Source organism: Scyliorhinus canicula, chromosome 8 (assembly GCF_902713615.1).
Source record: "Scyliorhinus canicula chromosome 8, sScyCan1.1, whole genome shotgun sequence".
Lineage (NCBI taxonomy): Eukaryota > Metazoa > Chordata > Chondrichthyes > Carcharhiniformes > Scyliorhinidae > Scyliorhinus > Scyliorhinus canicula.
In genome coordinates this window covers 164,375,615-164,393,476 of record NC_052153.1, presented here as the reverse complement: position 1 = coordinate 164,393,476, position 17,862 = coordinate 164,375,615, and the positions used below count along the sequence as shown (strand labels likewise).

General features: G+C 44.9%; 1 protein-coding gene and 1 pseudogene across 2 annotated transcripts in view; both read left to right on the top strand.

Annotated features, from left to right (window-relative positions):
* erbin (erbb2 interacting protein) overlaps positions 1-17,862 on the top strand; it is a 328,567-nt gene that overhangs the window by 18,944 nt on the left and 291,761 nt on the right. The gene's annotated exons all lie outside the window — the stretch shown is intronic.
* LOC119970814 lies at positions 3,472-3,616 on the top strand (annotated as a pseudogene).

Below are 17,862 nucleotides of genomic sequence, written 5' to 3'. Positions count from 1 at the left end.
TCACTTGTATTATAGAAAAGTCAGCCATGTCCCCGTCTCAGACCAAGGCTTCGTTTTGGGCACTGACCTCTTGAACTTTTTAGAATTCTAATTTGTCCAAATCCTCACTTAATGTATATTATCCAATGTAAATTTTCATCTGCGAATATCTAGTTCCTTGTCGCTAAATCTGTTGCCATTATTAACAATTCTTGTAATCATTTTCCCATTTTTTACCCTTGCTGCCTTGAAGCAGTGTTTGTCAAAATAGATATGAGAGGTTGATTCTGCTGGCTGGGGAATGTCAATCGGGGGTGTGGGAACTGGGTTGGGGGGAGGGTGTGGCATCAGTCTCCGGAGAAGGGGCTGGTATTAGGACTGAGATAAAGAGAAAATTCTTCATCCACTGCTGTAAAACTTTGAAATTCTCTACCCGAGGGCTGTCGATGTTCCATCATTGAGTATATTTGAGTTTGAGACACAATAGACAGATGTTTAGCATCTCAGGCAATCAATTGACAGGGGTAGGAAATTTTGAGTTGAGGCAGAAAGACAACCATGATTATACACAATGGTAGAAGAAGAGCATGTTCACTTGTTAGAATCTTTGTAGAATCAAGGCTTGTAGAGTCAAGATCATGAATTGGAACTTCCAGTTAATAACTGAAAGGATCACACAAGATTTCTAGTTTTAAGACTTCTACAGTAACAAACTGAAATTGACTAAACGCTATTTCAGTCGGCAAGCCCCCTCAAGCTAGGAAGAGGAGTAGGCTACTTGGCCCTTCGATCACCTCGCATTGTTCTAAATGCCAATGAGTATACACCCAACCGTTCCTCTTGAGGTAACCCCTTTAGCCCAAGAATTAGCTTTGTGAACCATCTCATAGTGGGCAGCCCGGTAGCACAAGTGGCTAGCACTGTGGCTTCACAGTGCCAGGGTCCCAGGTTCGATTCCCTGCTGGGTCACTCTGTGCGGAGTCTGCACATTCTCCCCGTGTCTGCGTGGGTTTCCTCCGGGTGCTCCGGTTTCCTCCCGCAGTCCAAGGACGTGCAGGTTAGGTGGATTGGCCATGCTAAATTGCCCTTGGTGTCCAAAAAAGGTTAGGAGGGGTTGTTGGGTTACGGGGATAGGGTGGAAGTGAGGACTTAAGTAGGTTGGTGCAGACTCGATGGGCCGAATGGCCTCCTTCTGCACTGTATGTTCTATGTTCAACTGCTTGAAAATAAAGTATATCCCTCCTTAAATAAGGACATTAAAACTGTACCCAGTACTCCAGGTGTGGTCTCATCAATGCACTGTGCAGTTGTAGCAAGATTTCACTATATTTACCCCAATCCCTGTTAAACATTTCATTTGCTTTCCCAATTACTTGCTGTACCTGCATGTTAACATGTTTTGTGATTTATAAACAAGGACACCCAGATCCCTCTTACTGCAGCATTCCAGAGCCATGCATTTAAATAATATTCTGTTTTTCTATTCTTCCAACCAATGTGAACAACCCCACATTATACTCAAAAGTTTTGCCCACTCACTTAATCTACCTAAGTAGCCGAGATACTTAACAGTAATCTGCTGTAGCAGACTTTTTTGTGTCCAACTTGCAGTTTGTTTTCTACTTATCTTTAGCCAGATTGCTGGTGATGGACAATATACTTAGTCCCTTCATCCGAGTTGAGATTGTAAATAGTTGAGGTCCAGCATTGATCCCTGTGGCACTCCAAGGTACATTTTATCAATTTGAAAATTACCCATTTATCCTGACTCTCTTGTTCTTTCCTATTAATTAGCCAATCCTCTTTCCACGCTAATATATTATCACCCTCAGCACCATGTGCTTTTATGTATTAACCTTTTGTGTTGTACCTTATTAAATAGTGTTTGGAAATTCTAATACACCATTCCCTTTTACCCATCATGTTAATTTATCCTTCAAGAGCTCTGATTAATTTACCAAACACAATTTCCCTTTCATAAAAGCACATTAACTCTGCTTTGATTGTGATGTGACTTTCTAAATGCCCCGTTACTATTACCTTTTCATAATGGATTCCAGCATTTTCCTCGTGAACATGTTCAGATAACTGGCCTACAGTTTCCTGCTCTCTGTTTCTCTTTTGAATAGAGACGTTGCCCTTGTGGTTTTCCAATAAGCTGGGACCGTTCCAGAATTTCAGGAATTTTGGAAGGTTACACGTTTTTTAAGACTCTAGAATGCAGGCCATCAGACCTCGGGGATCTGTCAACCTTTAATCCTATCAGTTTCCCAGTACATTTTACTATCTAATGATAGGGTGACACGGTAACAGAGTAGTTAGCACTGCTGCTTCACAACACCAGGGACCTGTGTTCAATTCCGGCCTTGGGTCACTGTGTGAAGTTTGTACGTTCTCCCCGTTTCTGCGTGGGTTTCCTCCGGGCTCTCTGGTTTCCTCCCACAGATGTATGGGGTAGATGGATTGGCCATGCTAAATTGTCCCTTAGTGTCTAGGGATGTGACGGTTAGGTTTGGGGGTTGCAGGGATAGGTTGGGGCATGGATCGGTGCAGATCGGATGGGCCGAATGGCCTCCTTGTGCACGGTAGGGATTCTATGATAGTGAATGGTTTAAGTTCCTCACTTCCTTTTCCTCTTTATTTTCTGCTATTCGTGGGATGCATTTAGTTTCTGGAGTTAACAAGTGGAAATATATGCCAATGACTGGATTCTTGTCGGTAGAATCAAGTGATGGGCAAGTAAACTTGATATCTCATTCAACTGAGTGCCAATTGAAAATGGGTCAGGTTTCAAATGGAAAGGTGTGCATAATTTGGGTCTGGTTTTGCATGTAGTTTGATGCTGTTGCATTCAAAATGATTTAAAAAATAATGTGTAGTACATGCGTGTACATTTTCTGCATATATTTGTCCACATGTTTGTATATCTCTTGAGCCCTGTTTTACCACTGGTAAGAGTGTGATATATGGTTTCAACAACAATATTATTGTAAGGAACTCCATACACTTTTTTTATGTGTGCATATTTAGCGTAAGCATTTCTGTAAAGCAGGCCAGATAGTGCCATGAGAGTGGTATTTAAAGTTCTATTCTAAATAATTGATTTTTGTAAGGTGTGTTATTGAATGTAACAAAACCGCATAATGGCCTGATACTTCGTGATCGTCCTCTTGTTTACTTTGGAAATAATGTTAATTGATACCCCACACTCCTCACAGCAGGAATGATTTAGCGATTGCTGAAGTTTGTTTGGATACCACTTGAGAAAATTAGATAACTCAATTGCTGGTTTGCTGTAAAACAGAAAATACTGGACAATTGCAGCAGGTCTGACAGGATCTGCGGAGAGAGAAGGGAGCTTTGACAAGAGTCGTCCAGATTCAATGTTGGCTCCCTTCTCCCTCCGCAGATGCTGTCAGACCTGCTGCAAATGTCCAGTACTTCCTATTTTTGTTTGAGCTTCCAGCATCCATAGTCATTTGCTGGTTTGCTTTAACACTTGCGGCCTTTTGGCGAAGATAAAGTGTATTTTCAGTTCTTATCAGTCTAATATCTGATAGGTTCCCTGCCGGGGCACCAAATATTCAATTGATTTCAGGGTGTGAGGGTGATCTGGCTGCGAAATCTGTCACCCCATTGATCGGTTGATTCTGCGGATCTAGCTGGGGAGGCAGGTATCTCCCCTTCGCTCACGGCTCCAGGCGCGTCCCTCCTAAAGCCCAGTGCTCGGTCGCAGAGGGTAATTCTGCCGTGATGTAGCTACACTCTCGTGCTAGGCGAAACCTCCAAGACCATTTGTAGGGTGACATAGGAAGTCAAGCTCTGACTTCAAAATACCCTTCTCTTTTGCAGAGATTTTGCCATAGCCCCTCATGGAGGTTTGAATCAATTTACTAAAATGTTTCGATAAGTGTCCTGCTTTTACTTCTGGGACAATGAAAAAACTGCAAACAGCTTTGTTTTAACAAATGAGGCTGTGTTCAAAAACCTCGTTGAGTGACTCACTTCAACTAATGCTCAGAAGTTGCTTCTTTTAAATGAATTGAATGAATTTTTTGCTACAATTTGTCACATTCAAGACCAGTTCAAAATATGGTGAATGATTGAATTTCACGAGCAGAGAATTAATTTGGCTGTTGGTATAGGTGTTTAATTGCATCAAGCCCAGTTTAGTAGTTGTTAAAAATTGCTGGATTCTAAATTTTAAAAACAAAATTAGCATGCAATGAAGAAATAGAGGTCACCCCCTTGAACCATTTCCTTTCAATAGTTAACTTGACAGTTAACTGTCATGGACTCACTTATAACAAGAGAGCAGGCCTTTTAAAATGAAACACACAACTTCGACAGGCATGTTACCACAATCAGAATACAGTCCATAGAAACATGAAAAATAGGAAAAGGAGGAGGCCATTCGGCCCTTCATGGCTGATGATTCAATTCGGTAACTGGTTCTTGCTTCCCCCCACATATCCTTTGATCCCTTTAGCCTCAAGAGATGTGGCTAACTCCTTGAAAACACACATGTTTTGGCCTCAACTGCTTGCTGTGGTAGTGAATGCCACAGGCTCAACACTCACTGGGTGAAGACATTTCTCCATATCACAGTCCTAAATGGTCTACCCCATATCCTTCAACTGTGACCCCTGGTTCTGGACTCTTCCACCATCGGGAACATCCTGCATTTACCTTGTCTAATCCTGTTAGCATTTTATAGGTTTCTATGAAATCCCGACCTTTTTCTTCAAAACTCCAGCGAATATAATCCTAACCAACTCGTTCTCTCCTCATAAGTCAGTCCTGGCGTCCCAGAAATCAGTCTGGTAAACATTTGCTGCACTCCCTCTATAGCAAGAATATCCTTCCTCAGGTAAAGAGACCAAAACTGCTCACAATATTCCAGGTGTGGGCTCACCAGGACCCGGTATTATTGCAGCAAGACATCCCTGCTCCTGTACTTTAATCCTCTCGCTAAAGATGTGCAGGTCCGGTGGATTGGCCATACTAAATTTCCCCATAGTGTCCAAAAGATTAGGCAGGGTTACTGGGTTATGTGGATAGGGTGGAGGCATGTGCTTAAGGAAGGTGCTCTTTTTAAGGGTTGATGCAGACTCGATGGACTGAATGGCCTCCTTCTGCACTGTAGATACTATGAAGGCAAACTAACCATTTGCCTTAGACCATAAGACGTAGGAGCAGAATTAGGCCACTTGGCCCATCAAGTCTGCTCCGCCATTCAATCATGGCATTTATTTTCTCATCCCCATTCTCCTGCCTTCTCCCCATAATCCCTGATCCCCTTATTAATCAAGAACCTATCTATCTCTGTCTTAAAGACATTCAGTGATTTGGCCTCCACAGCCTTCTGCGGCAAAGAGTTCCAGAGATTCACCACCCTCTGGCTGAAGAAATTCCACCTCATCTCTGTTTTAAAGGATCTTCCCTCCGGTCTGAGATGGTGTCCTCTGGTTCTAGTTTTTCCTACAAGTGGAAACATCCTCTCCACGTCAACTCTATCCAGGCCTTGCAGTATCCTGTACATTTCACACCCTTCTAAACTCCACAAGTACGAGCCTTCTGTACTACCTGCTGCACCTGCGTGCTTGCTTTCTGCTTTTCTCTACTGACACTGATTTTCTTTAGTCTTTCCCTCTCACTAAACCCTTTGTTCCCCAACATTTCTGGTACCTTATTTGCATCCTCCTTTGTGAAGACGTAACCAAAGTTTGTATTTCATTGGTCAGCCGTTTCTTTGTTCCCCATTATAAATTCCCCTGTTGCTGAATTGTAAACTGCTCCCAATCCTCGGGTCTGCTGCTTTTTCTGGGCAATTAGTGTGCCCCTTCCTTGGATCTCTATAATTTCCCTTGTGAACCATGATTTGGCCACCTTTCCTGTCTTCTTTGTGTGCCAGACAAGAATAAACAATTGTTGCAGTTCACCCATGTGCCCTTTGAATTTTTTGCCATTGCCTATTCACCGTCATCCTTTTAAGTAATGTTCCCCAATCCGTCATAACCAACTCGTGCCTCATGCCAACATGGTTTCCTTTATTTACATTCAGGATCCCAATCTCAGCAACAACTTTTGTTTGCACTGAGTGCTGAGCTTGTGGCATTTGAGTGCTACAGTGAGAGTTTGGTGACTGAGGGAGTATAAGGGTTATTTAAAGTCTAGTATTTCTTTTATTTAGTTAATTAACTTAAAAGTTGCTGTTTGGTCTATAAGAAGGTGAATTTTGAATCAGCTTTAAACAAGGTTCTACTTGGACTTACTTGCAGCTGGAGCTTGTTAATTAGTTAATTGCATTAGGCCAGTTTTTAGAAGCTAGAGTCACAGTATAAATAGGGGCTAGATACAGTGCAGACTTTGTTTGCACTGAGTGCTGAGCTTGTGGCATTTGAGTGCTACAGTGAGAGTTTGGTGACTGAGGGAGTATAAGGGTTATTTAAAGTCTAGTATTTCTTTTATTTAGTTAATTAACTTAAAAGTTGCTGTTTGGTCTATAAGAAGGTGAATTTTGAATCAGCTTTAAACAAGGTTCTACTTGGACTTACTTGCAGCTGGAGCTTGTTAATTAGTTAATTGCATTAGGCCAGTTTTTAGAAGCTAGAGTCACAGTATAAATAGGGGCTAGATACAGTGCAGACTTTGTTTGCACTGAGTGCTGAGCTTGTGGCATTTGAGTGCTACAGTGAGAGTTTGGTGACTGAGGGAGTGCTGAGCTTGTGGCATTTGAGTGCTACAGTGAGAGTTTGGTGACTGAGGGAGTGCTGAGCTTGTGGCATTTGAGTGCTACAGTGAGAGTTTGGTGACTGAGGGAGTTAGGTGAGGAGGGAGTAAGGTGCTCCTTACATTTCATTTCCTATATTTATCAAAGAGCGTGAAGGGAACCAGGAGTTTAGAGTACAGCTGACTGGAAGCAGAGTCGGAGGGCGGAGGTCCAGTTGGTCCACAGGGCAGCTAATTCTGTAAAGTAAGAGGGGATGGAGGCTAGGGCAGTTGCATGCTCCTCCTGTAGGATGTGGGTGGTGAGGGATACCACTGGTGTCCCCGCTGACTATACCTGCGGGAAGTGCACCCAACTCCAGCTCCTCAGAGACCGTGTTAAGGTACTGGAGCTGGAGCTGGATGAACTTCGGATCATCCGGGAGGCAGAGGGGGTCATAGAGAAGAGTTACAGGGAGGTAGCCACACCAAAGGTACTGGACAAGAGTAGCTGGGTTACAGTCAGGGGAAAGAAAACTAACAGGCAGACAGTGCAGGGATCCCTCGTGGCCATTCCCCTTCAAAACAAGTATACCGTTTTGGATGCTGTTGGGGGGGATGACCTACCGGGGGAAGGCCCCAGCGGCCAGGTCTCTGGCACTGAGTCTGGCTCGGGGGCTCAGAAGGGAAGGGGGGAGCATAGAAAAGCAATAGTAATAGGAGATTCAATGGTTAGGGGAATAGATAGGAGATTCTGTGGTCGCGAGCGAGACTCCCGAAAGGTATGTTGCCTCCCGGGTGCCAGGGCCAGGGATGTCTCTGATCGTGTCTTCAGGATCCTGAAGGGGGAGGGTGAGCAGCCAGAAGTCGTGGTGCACATTGGTACCAACGATGTAGGTAGGAAAAAGGGTGTGGAGGTAATAAACAAGTTTAGGGAGTTAGGCTGGAAGTTAAGGGCCAGGACAGACAGAGTTGTCATCTCTGGTTTGTTGCCGGTGCCACGTGATAGCGAGGCTAGGAATAGGGAGAGAGTGCAGTTGAACACGTGGCTGCAGGAATGGTGTAGGAGGGAGGGCTTCAGGTATTTGGATAATTGGAGCGCATTCTGGGGAAGGTGGGACCTGTACAAGCAGGACGGGTTGCATCTGAACCAGAGGGGCACCAATATCCTGGGGGGGAGGTTTTCTAGTACTCTTCGGGAGGGTTTAAACTAATTTGGCAGGGGAATGGGAACCGGATCTGTAGTCCAGCAACTAAGGTAGACTATAGTCAGGACGCCAAAGCACATAGTGATGCAGTGGGGAAGGTAACAATGACAAAGGAGAGTACTTGCAGGCAAGGAGATGGGTTGAAGTGTGTATACTTTAATGCAAGAAGCATCAGGAATAAGGTGGGTGAACTTAATGCATGGATCGGTACTTGGGACTACGATGTGGTGGCCATCACGGAAACTTGGATAGAAGAGGGGCAGAAATGGTTGTTGGAGGTCCCTGGTTATAGATGTTTCAACAAGATTAGGGAGGATGGTAAAAGAGGTGGGGGGGTGGCATTGTTAATTAGAGATAGTATAACAGCTGCAGAAAGGCAGTTCGAGGGGGATCTGCCTACTGAGGTAATATGGGTTGAAGTTAGAAATAGGAAAGGAGCAGTCACCTTGTTGGGAGTGTTCTATAGGCCCCCCAATAGCAGCAGAGATGTGGAGGAACAGATTGGGAAACAGATTCTGGAAAGGTGCAGAAGTCACAGGGTAGTAGTCATGGGCGACTTCAACTTCCCAAACATTGAGTGGAAACTCTTTAGATCAAATAGTTTGGATGGGGTAGTGTTTGTGCAGTGTGTCCAGGAAGCTTTTCTAACACAGTATGTAGATTGTCCGACCAGAGGGGAGGCCATATTGGATTTAGTACTTGGTAATGAACCAGGGCAGGTGATAGATTTGTTAGTGGGGGAGCATTTTGGAGGTAGTGACCACAATTCTGTGACTTTCACTTTAGTAATGGAGAGGGATAGGTGCGAGCAACAGGGCAAGGTTTATAATTGGGGGAAGGGTAAATACAATGCTGTCAGACAAGAATTGAAGTGCAGAAGTTGGGAACATAGGCTGTCAGGGAAGGACACAAGTGAAATGTGGAACTTGTTCAAGGATCAGGTACTGCGTGTCTTTGATATGTATGTCCCTGTCAGGCAGGGAAGAGATGGTCGAGTGAGGGAACCATGGTTGACAAGAGAGGTTGAATGTCTTGTTAAGAGGAAGAAGGAGACTTATGTAAGGCTGAAGAAACAAGGTTCAGACATGGCGCTGGAGGGATACAAGATAGCCAGGAGGGAACTGAAGAAAGGGATTAGGAGAGCTAAGAGAGGGCATGAAAAATCTTTGGCGGGTAGGATCAAGGAAAACCCCAAGGCCTTTTACACCTACGTGAGAAATATGAGAATGACTAGAGTGAGAGTAGGTCCGATTAAGGACAGTAGCGGGAGATTGTGTATTGAGTCTGAAGAGATAGGAGAGGTCTTGAACAAGTATTTTTCTTCAGTATTTACAAATGAGAGGGGCCATATTGTTGGAGAGGACAGCGTGAAGCAGACTGATAAGTTTGAGGAGATACTTGTCAGGAAGGAAGATGTGTTGCGCGTTTTGAAAAACTTGAGGATAGACAAGTCCCCCGGGCCTGACTGGATATATCCAAGGATTCTATGGGAAGCAAGAAATGAAATTGCAGAGCCGTTGGCAATGATCTTTTCGTCCTCGCTGTCAACAGGGGTGGTACCAGAGGATTGGAGAGTGGCGAATGTCGTGCCCCTGTTCAAAAAAGGGAATAGGGATAACCCTGGGAATTACAGGCCAGTTAGTCTTACTTCGGTGGTAGGCAAAGTAATGGAAAGGGTACTGAGGGATAGGATTTCTGAGCATCTGGAAAGGCATTGCTTGATTAGGGATAGTCAGCACGGATTTGTGAGGGGTAGGTCTTGCCTTACAAGTCTTATTGAATTCTTTGAGGAGGTGACCAAGCATGTGGATGAAGGTAAAGCAGTGGATGTAGTGTACATGGATTTTAGTAAGGCATTTGATAAGGTTCCCCATGGTAGGCTTATGCAGAAAGTAAGGAGGCATGGGATAGTGGGAAATTTGGCCAGTTGGATAACAAACTGGCTAACTGATAGAAGACAGAGAGTTGTGGTGGATGGCAAATATTCAGCCTGGAGCCCAGTTATCAGTGGCGTACCGCAGGGATCAGTTCTGGGTCCTCTGCTGTTTGTGATTTTCATTAACGACTTGGATGAGGGAGTTGAAGGGTGGGTCAGTAAATTTGCAGATGATACGAAGATTGGTGGAGTTGTGGATAGTGAGGAGGGCTGTTGTCGGCTTCAAAGAGACATAGATAGAATGCAGAGCTGGGCTGAGAAGTGGCAGATGGAGTTTAACCCTGACAAGTGTGAGGTTGTCCATTTTGGAAGGACAAATCTGAATGCGGAATACAGGGTTAATGGTAGGGTTCTTGGCAATGTGGAGGAGCAGAGAGATCTTGGGGTCTATGTTCATTGTTCTTTGAAAGTTGCCACTCAAGTGGATAGAGCTGTGAAGAAGGCCTATGGTGTGCTAGCGTTCATTAGCAGAGGGATTGAATTTAAGAGCCGTGAGGTGATGATGCAGCTGTACAAAACCTTGGTCAGGCCACATTTGGAGTACTGTGTGCAGTTCTGGTCACCTCATTTTAGGAAGGATGTGGAAGCTTTGGAAAAGGTGCAGAGGAGATTTACCAGGATGTTGCCTGGAATGGAGAGTAGGTCATACGAGGAAAGATTGAGGGTGCTGGGCCTTTTCTCATTGGAACGGAGAAGGATGAGGGGCGACTTGATAGAGGTTTATAAGATGATCAGGGGAATAGATAGAGTAGATAGTCAGAGACTTTTTCCCCGGGTGGAACACACCATTACAAGGGGACATAAATTTAAGATAAATGGTGGAAGATATAGAGGGGATGTCAGAGGTAGGTTCTTTACCCAGAGAGTAGTGGGGGCATGGAATGCACTGCCTGTGGTAGTAGTTGAGTCGGAAAATTTATGGACCTTCAAACGGCTATTGGATAGGTACTTGGATTAGGGTAGAATAAGGGAGTGTAGGTTAACTTCTTAAGGGCAGCACGGTAGCATTGTGGATAGCACAATTGCTTCACAGCTCCAGGGTCCCAAGTTCGATTTCGACTTGGGTCACTGTCTGTGTGGAGTCTGCACATCCTCCCCGTGACTGCGTGGGTTTCCTCCGGGTACTCCGGTTTCCTACCACAGTCCAAAGATGTGCAGGTTGGGTGGATTGGCCATGACAAATTGTCCAAAATTCTATGATTAACCTAGGACAAAAGTTCGGCGCAACATCGTGGGCCGAAGGGCCTGTTCTGTGCTGTATTTCTCTATCTATCTATCTAACTACGTCACGCTCCACCTTGATTATGGACGCTCATCCCCAAGGGGCCTCGCAAAACCAGATTGCTAATTATTCCTTTCTCATTACTCAGTACTCTGTCTAGGACCACTTGCTCTTTAGTTGGTTCCTCAACGTATTGGTCCAGAAAACCATCCCATATACACTCCACAAATGCCTCCTCTACAGTATTGTTGCTAATTATGCAGATCAAATTCTCCCATAATTATGATGATCCTTTATCGCATGTGACTCTATTTTTCTGTTTAACATCGCCACTACAGATTGGATGTATATATACAGCCATCACTAATGTTCTTTGCCTGTTGGTGTAATCCTAACTATAGTATACCCATTTACATCTATTTTCGCGATTAATTAATCCACTTTATTGCGAATGCTTTGTGCATGGGGCACAAAACCTTTAAGCTTGTCTTTTTAAAATTCATTGTCCCATTCCCATTATTTTTCACTCTGCGTCTATTTGATTCTGCCCCTTGATATCTCTGCTTATCACTTTTCTCATTCCCCTTTCTGTCTTTGGTTCTTGTCCATGTTACCCCTCTGACTCCTTGCATGGGTTCATATTCCCCTCCCATTTTAGTTTAAACCCTGCCCAAACATTCTAGCAAATACTCCCCCAAGGATATGGGGCCCAGTCCTGCTCTGGTCTAACCTCCCCCATAAATCTGAAACCCTCCCCCTTGCACCATCTCTGCAGCCATGAGTTCATCTGATATATCTGCCATATCTGTTCTGAGTAGTAAGCACTGGTAGTAATCCTGAGATCACTACTGTGACCCCGCTGTCTAGGCAAGGTCTGCAAGACATAACGGGCTACAAGATGAAGGCATGTAAAATCGCCGGCTCCAATTCACCCCTCTCTGATGAGCTCAACGCATTCTATGCACGCTTTGAGCAGAGGTCAGTGAAAGCGAGCCTTCCACCCCAGAAGCTGCGGATGAACTTGTATCTGAGATCACCATTACAGACGTTGGAGCAGCCTTCTCGAAGGTCAGCCCTCGGAAAGCCACTGGCCCGGATGGCGTACCCGGACGAGCATGGATCAGCTGGCGGGGGTATTCGCAGACATCTTCAACTACTCTTGACAATAATCTGAAGTCCCTATCTGCTTCAAGAAGACGACCGTCATCCCTGTACCAAAAAAAAAGCCAAGCAGCTTGCCTTAACGACTATCACCCAGTGGCTCTGACATCCATCATGAAGTGCTTCGAAAGGTTAGTCATGGCACGAATCAACTCCAGCCTCCCAGATTGCATTGATCCACGACAGTTTGCCTACCGCTGCAACAGGTCCACAGCAGACGCCATCTCCATGGCCCTGCACTCTACCCTGGAACACCTAGATAACTAAGACACCTATGTCAGACTCTTATTTATCAACTACAGCTCAGCCTTCAACACCATAATTCCTACAAAACTCATCTCCAAACTCTGTGGCCTTGGCCTCAGCTCCTCCTGCTGCAACTGGATCCTGAACTTTCTAACCCACAGGCCACAATCAGTAAAGATAGGCAACATCACCTCCTCCACGATCATCCTCAACACCGGTGTCCCACAAGGCTGTGTCCTCAGCCCCCTACTATACTCCTGATACACCTATGACTGTGTAGTGGGTCAGATTTCAAACAATGACGAGATATAATACAGGAATGAGATAGAGAACCCGGTGAACTGGTGCGACGACAATAATCTCTCCCTCAATGTCAACAAAACGAAGGAGATTGTCATCGTCTTCAGGAAACGTAGTGGAGAACATGCCCCTGTCTACATCAATGGGAACAAAGTAAAAAGGGTCGAGAGCTTCAAGGTTTTGGGTGTACAGGTCACCAACAATCTGTCCTGGTCTCCCCATGCCGACACTATAGTTAAGAAAGCCCACCAATGACTCTACTTTCTCAAAAGACTAAGGAAATTTGGCATGCCAGCTACGACCCTCACCAACTTCTACAGATGCACCATAGAAAGCATTCTTTCTGGTTGTATCAAAGCTTGGTATGGAGCCTGCTCTGCCCAAGGCCGCAGTAAACTACAAAAGGTCGTCAATGTAGCCCAGTCCATCACGCAAACCAGCCTCCCATCCATTGACTCTGTCTATAATTCCCGCTGCCTCAGAAAGGCAGCCAGCATAATAAGGACCCCACGCACCCCGGACATGTTCTCTTTCACCACCTTCTGTCAGGAAAAAGATACCAAAGTTTGAGGTCACGTACCAACTGACTCAAGAACAGCTTCTTCCCTGTTGCTATCAGACGCTTGAATGGACCTACCTCATATTAAGTTGATCATTTCCCCACACCTTGCTATAACTGCAACATTATATTCTGCAGTCTCTCCTTCCTTCCCTATGCATGGTATGTATTGTTTGTACAGCATGCAAGAAACAATACTTTTTGGCTTCCTAACTCCCTATATTCTGCTTTTAGAACCTCATCCTTTTTTTTTAACCCATGTTGTTTGCAGCGATGTGTACCACGACCACTGGCTGTTCACCCTCGCCTTCAGAACGTTCTGTAACCACTCTGAGACATCCTTGACCCTAGCATCAGGGAGGCAACATACCTTCCTGGAGTCTTGATTGGAGCTACACAAATGTCTATCTATGTCCCTTACAATTGAATCCAGAAAACTATTGCATTCCCACACATTTACTCCTTCTCTGTGTAGCAGTGCCAATCATGGTGCAACAAATTTGGCTATTGCTGCTTTCCTCTGCAAGACTATTCCCCTGCAAAACAGATATATTGTTTTGGATACTGTTTGGGGGGTGGGGTGGGGGGGTGGGGGTGGGGGTGGGGGTGGGAAAGGCCACTCCAAGAGGGGCTGGTTTAGCACGGGGCTAAATCGCTGGCTTTGAAAGCAGACCAAGGCAGGCCAGCAACACGGTTCAATTCCCATACCAGCCTCCCCAAACAGGCGCTGGAATGTGGCGACTAGGGGCTTTTCACAATAACTTCATTTGAAGCCTACTTGTGACAAAAAGTGATTTTCATTCATTTCATTTCAAGAATTCCTGGAGCTGCAGCTGGAGAGACTTCCTGCGCACATGCTGGCCTCAGGCTCTGGAAATATTCTCAGCTTCCCAAAAAGGACAGGAGGGGTATACCATGGCATTGAGCTTTCCTGCCGCGACTTACCCCTTTAAATGAAATATTTTGGAAGATACTCAGAATCAAATAGTATGCATTACTATAGGAATCTTCTTCCCTGGTCCTCGTTACGACAGAATATAGCCCTTAGAAACAAGAGGTCACAAAATGTAGCTGGTACAAATCATAAGTGATAAAAGCAGTAAATACTTACACATTCAGCTGCTTCCACTTGCCCCCCCCCCCCCCCCCCCCCCCCTTTCACGGATCTTCAAATGTCAAACAAGCTCTCTGCCTCAGTCTCACTGTCCTAACCATTATGCTACTGCACCCCATAAACAGGTAGTCTTTTCCAAGTCATAAATAAAAAGCATTGAAGAAAAAAAGGACATGTAAATCTGGGGTCTGGGGCAATGCAAGAAAATGATATGTGGAAAGCTGGGAGATTGTGTTTCAAAATTAGGATGCAGCACAAGTATAAAACTACTTTTCAGACCAGAGTGCCTTGGGGTAAGGGAAGAAAGATCTTCATATTAGATTGAGCCTCATCATAAGCCCATTTGAAACTAACGACAAAAGGCTAAGAAATTTAATTTAGTTTGTGGGATGTGGGTGTCACTTGCAAGGTTAGCATTTGTTGCCCATTTCTAAATGCCCTTGAGAAAGTGGTGGTGAGCCATCACCTTGAATCACTGCAGTGCATATGATGTATGTACTCTCCCAACTTGGAGGGAAAGTTGCATGTGGTGGCGTTTCTTTGTGCTTGCTGCCCTTGTACTTCTGATGGTAGAGGGCACTGATTTGGGTGGAGGTTGATGCACCGCATCTTATGAATCGATGGTGTTGAACTTCTTGAATGTTGGAGTTGGTGTGTGCTTTATTGCACATCTGACTTGTATTTTGTAGATGGTGGGCAGGGTTTGGAGAATCAGGAGGTGAGTTACATTCTGGAGAATGCATCGCAGCCACTGTATTTATGTACTGGTCCAGTTAAGTTTCTGGGCAATGGTGACCCAATGGCTGATGTTGATGGTGGCCGATTGGGTAATAGTAATGTCATTGATGCCATGGGGAGGTGGCTAGACCTGCACTTGTTGTCTGTCACTTCTGTGGTGTAAATTTACTTGCCACTTATCAATCTTCAGTCAATGGAAGAATAGGAGAGGGTGATGAAATAGAGAGCAATCTGATTTCTGATGGCGACCTATTAGTGGAGGTCGCATGTTGGGTGGCTCCCGCTAGAGGTCTTGTCTTTTGGCCCTTTCGACCCAGTTTTAAGGGGACCTTTATATGATCTGTCTTCAGTCAAGCTGGGGGAATTAGAGGATGTCGAAATTCCAACAACAGAATGCAGCACATAAAGGAATGAGCGTGGGTCCGTCTGTGGGCCCCGAGTTCGGTGCAGAGTTCTGCAAGAGGAAAACGGGAGGAGAAAGCTCGCCGGGTGGATTACACAGATTATGGTGGACACGCTGGCCAAAGTGATGGCGGTGGAGTTCGAGTGGGAGTTTGCCAAGCACTTTGAGTGCCATGGGAATGAGATGATGGGAACACTCAAACAGTTGATGGAGGATACATTGACCCTGGTTAAAGGAGGCTCTTGATAAGACATTGTCGGTGGGGGAGCAAGGAGAGATGTTGAAGGGAGTGAAGGAGGCATTGTCACAACACAGCAACCAGCTCACCTCGATGGGAGAGCAGCTGCGGAAGGTGGAGGAAAGTAATAAAGGGCTGAGAGCCCAAGTGGAGGACCTGGAGAGACAGTCACGGCAGCAGAATCTTCGGAAGCTGGGTCTGCCGAAAGGGCTGTGCTCTTGTGTTGGTTTTCGTGGGTTGGTTGGTCGAGTGAGGTGGGTTCTTCTGTTAAAATGTTAAAACTGAATAAAAATATTTTAAAAAACAAAAAGAAATAGAGAGCAATAAGTAGCTTGGGGTCGCGCTTGTGGACAGAAATCGGCTGTTTATTGACGGTCATTGAATCTGCATTTGGTTTCCTCAATGCAGAGGAGACAGAATAGAATAATTGCTGGTTCACACAGAAAAGTATATTTCAAGGCCCGGAATAACTATTTGGGGGAAGGTTAACTTTGGTGAACTAGATAGGGTTTTTACAATATGGCTAGTTTGCACCTGTTTTCAATTTCAGATTTTCAAAATCAAAATGGCCATGATGTGTTTCAAACTCTCAGCTCCACGTTAATTGTTATGGTAGTTCTGGAACACAGTATTTAGTTATTTATTTATATTCATTTACGGGATGTGGGCATCACTGGTTAAGCCAGCAATTATTGCCCATTCCTAGTTGCCCTTCAGAACGTGATGGTGGTGAGTTGCCCTCTTGAACAGCTGCAGCCCTTGAGGTGTAGGTGTACCCACTGTGCTGCAAGCGAAGGAGTTCTAGGATTTTGTCCCAGCGACAGCGAAGGAACGGCGATATATTTCCAAGTCAGGATGGTGAGCGATTTTGGAGGGGAACCTCCAGGTGGTGGGTTTCCCAGGTATCTTCTGTTCTTGTCCTTCGAGATGGTAGTACTTGTGGGTTTGGAAGGTGCTGTCGAAGGAACCTTGGTGAGTTCTTGCAGTGCATCTTGTAGATGGTATACACGGCTGCCGCTGTTCATTGGAGGTGGAGGGTTTGAATGTTTGTGGAAGGATGATCAATCAAGCAGGCTGATTTGTCCTGTATGGTATCGAACTTCTTGAGCTGCACTCATCCAGGCAAGTGGAGAGTATAAATGTGTTGCTTTTGGTGTTGGTACTTCACCATTGTGATTGGTGAAGTGCTTTCTATCAATAAAAATGTCTTCACTTGCAGCACAAATGTCATCTTGTTACTTTGAATGTGTACAAAACCATGACTTCTAGAAGATGAATTATTGGGAAAGTCATGGGTGAATCAAGGTGGTCCTGAAATGCCACATTTTTTGGTGTTAATAGATCCCATGCATACCCTGTGTCAGGATGATAGAAAGCTTGACACATGAACCACAGTTTAGTTTCCTATGTTTTTGATACCATAAGATAACTACCACACATGGTACTTGTAATAAGACATGTAGAACGGCCAATGTACCTAACTTTCACATCTTTGGACTGTGAGGAAACCGGAGCACCCGGAAGAACCCCACACAGACACTGGGTGAATGTGCAAACTTCATACGGAAAGTCACCCAAGGCCGGAATTGAATCCGGGTCCCTGGCGTTGTGATGCAGCAGTGCTAATCACTGTGCCACCGTGCTGCCACATTTGAATTTTATTGTTCAGCGTCCCAGTTGGTTCTCACGTGGGACTGTCTTTGAAAGACCTAGAAAAAAAATGTTCTCGTCAGACTTAAATAGGGCAATTAGGAAAGAGACTAAACTATGAAGTATGAACTAGTTTCAAACAAACTGTTGGCCTGTGAGACATGGTGCTTTATTTGGAGGAACAGTAGTAACAAGATGTTACAAACCTACAAACAAGGAGCAGGAGTAGAACATTCAGTCCCTGCTCCACCATTTAATAAGCTCATGACTGATCTGATGGTAATCTCAAATCTGCATTCCGTGTCTCCCTGATAACTATCATCCCCTTGTTTACCAAGAATCCATCCACCTCTGCTTTAAAAATATTCAAAGACTGCTTCCACCACATTTTCAGGAAGAG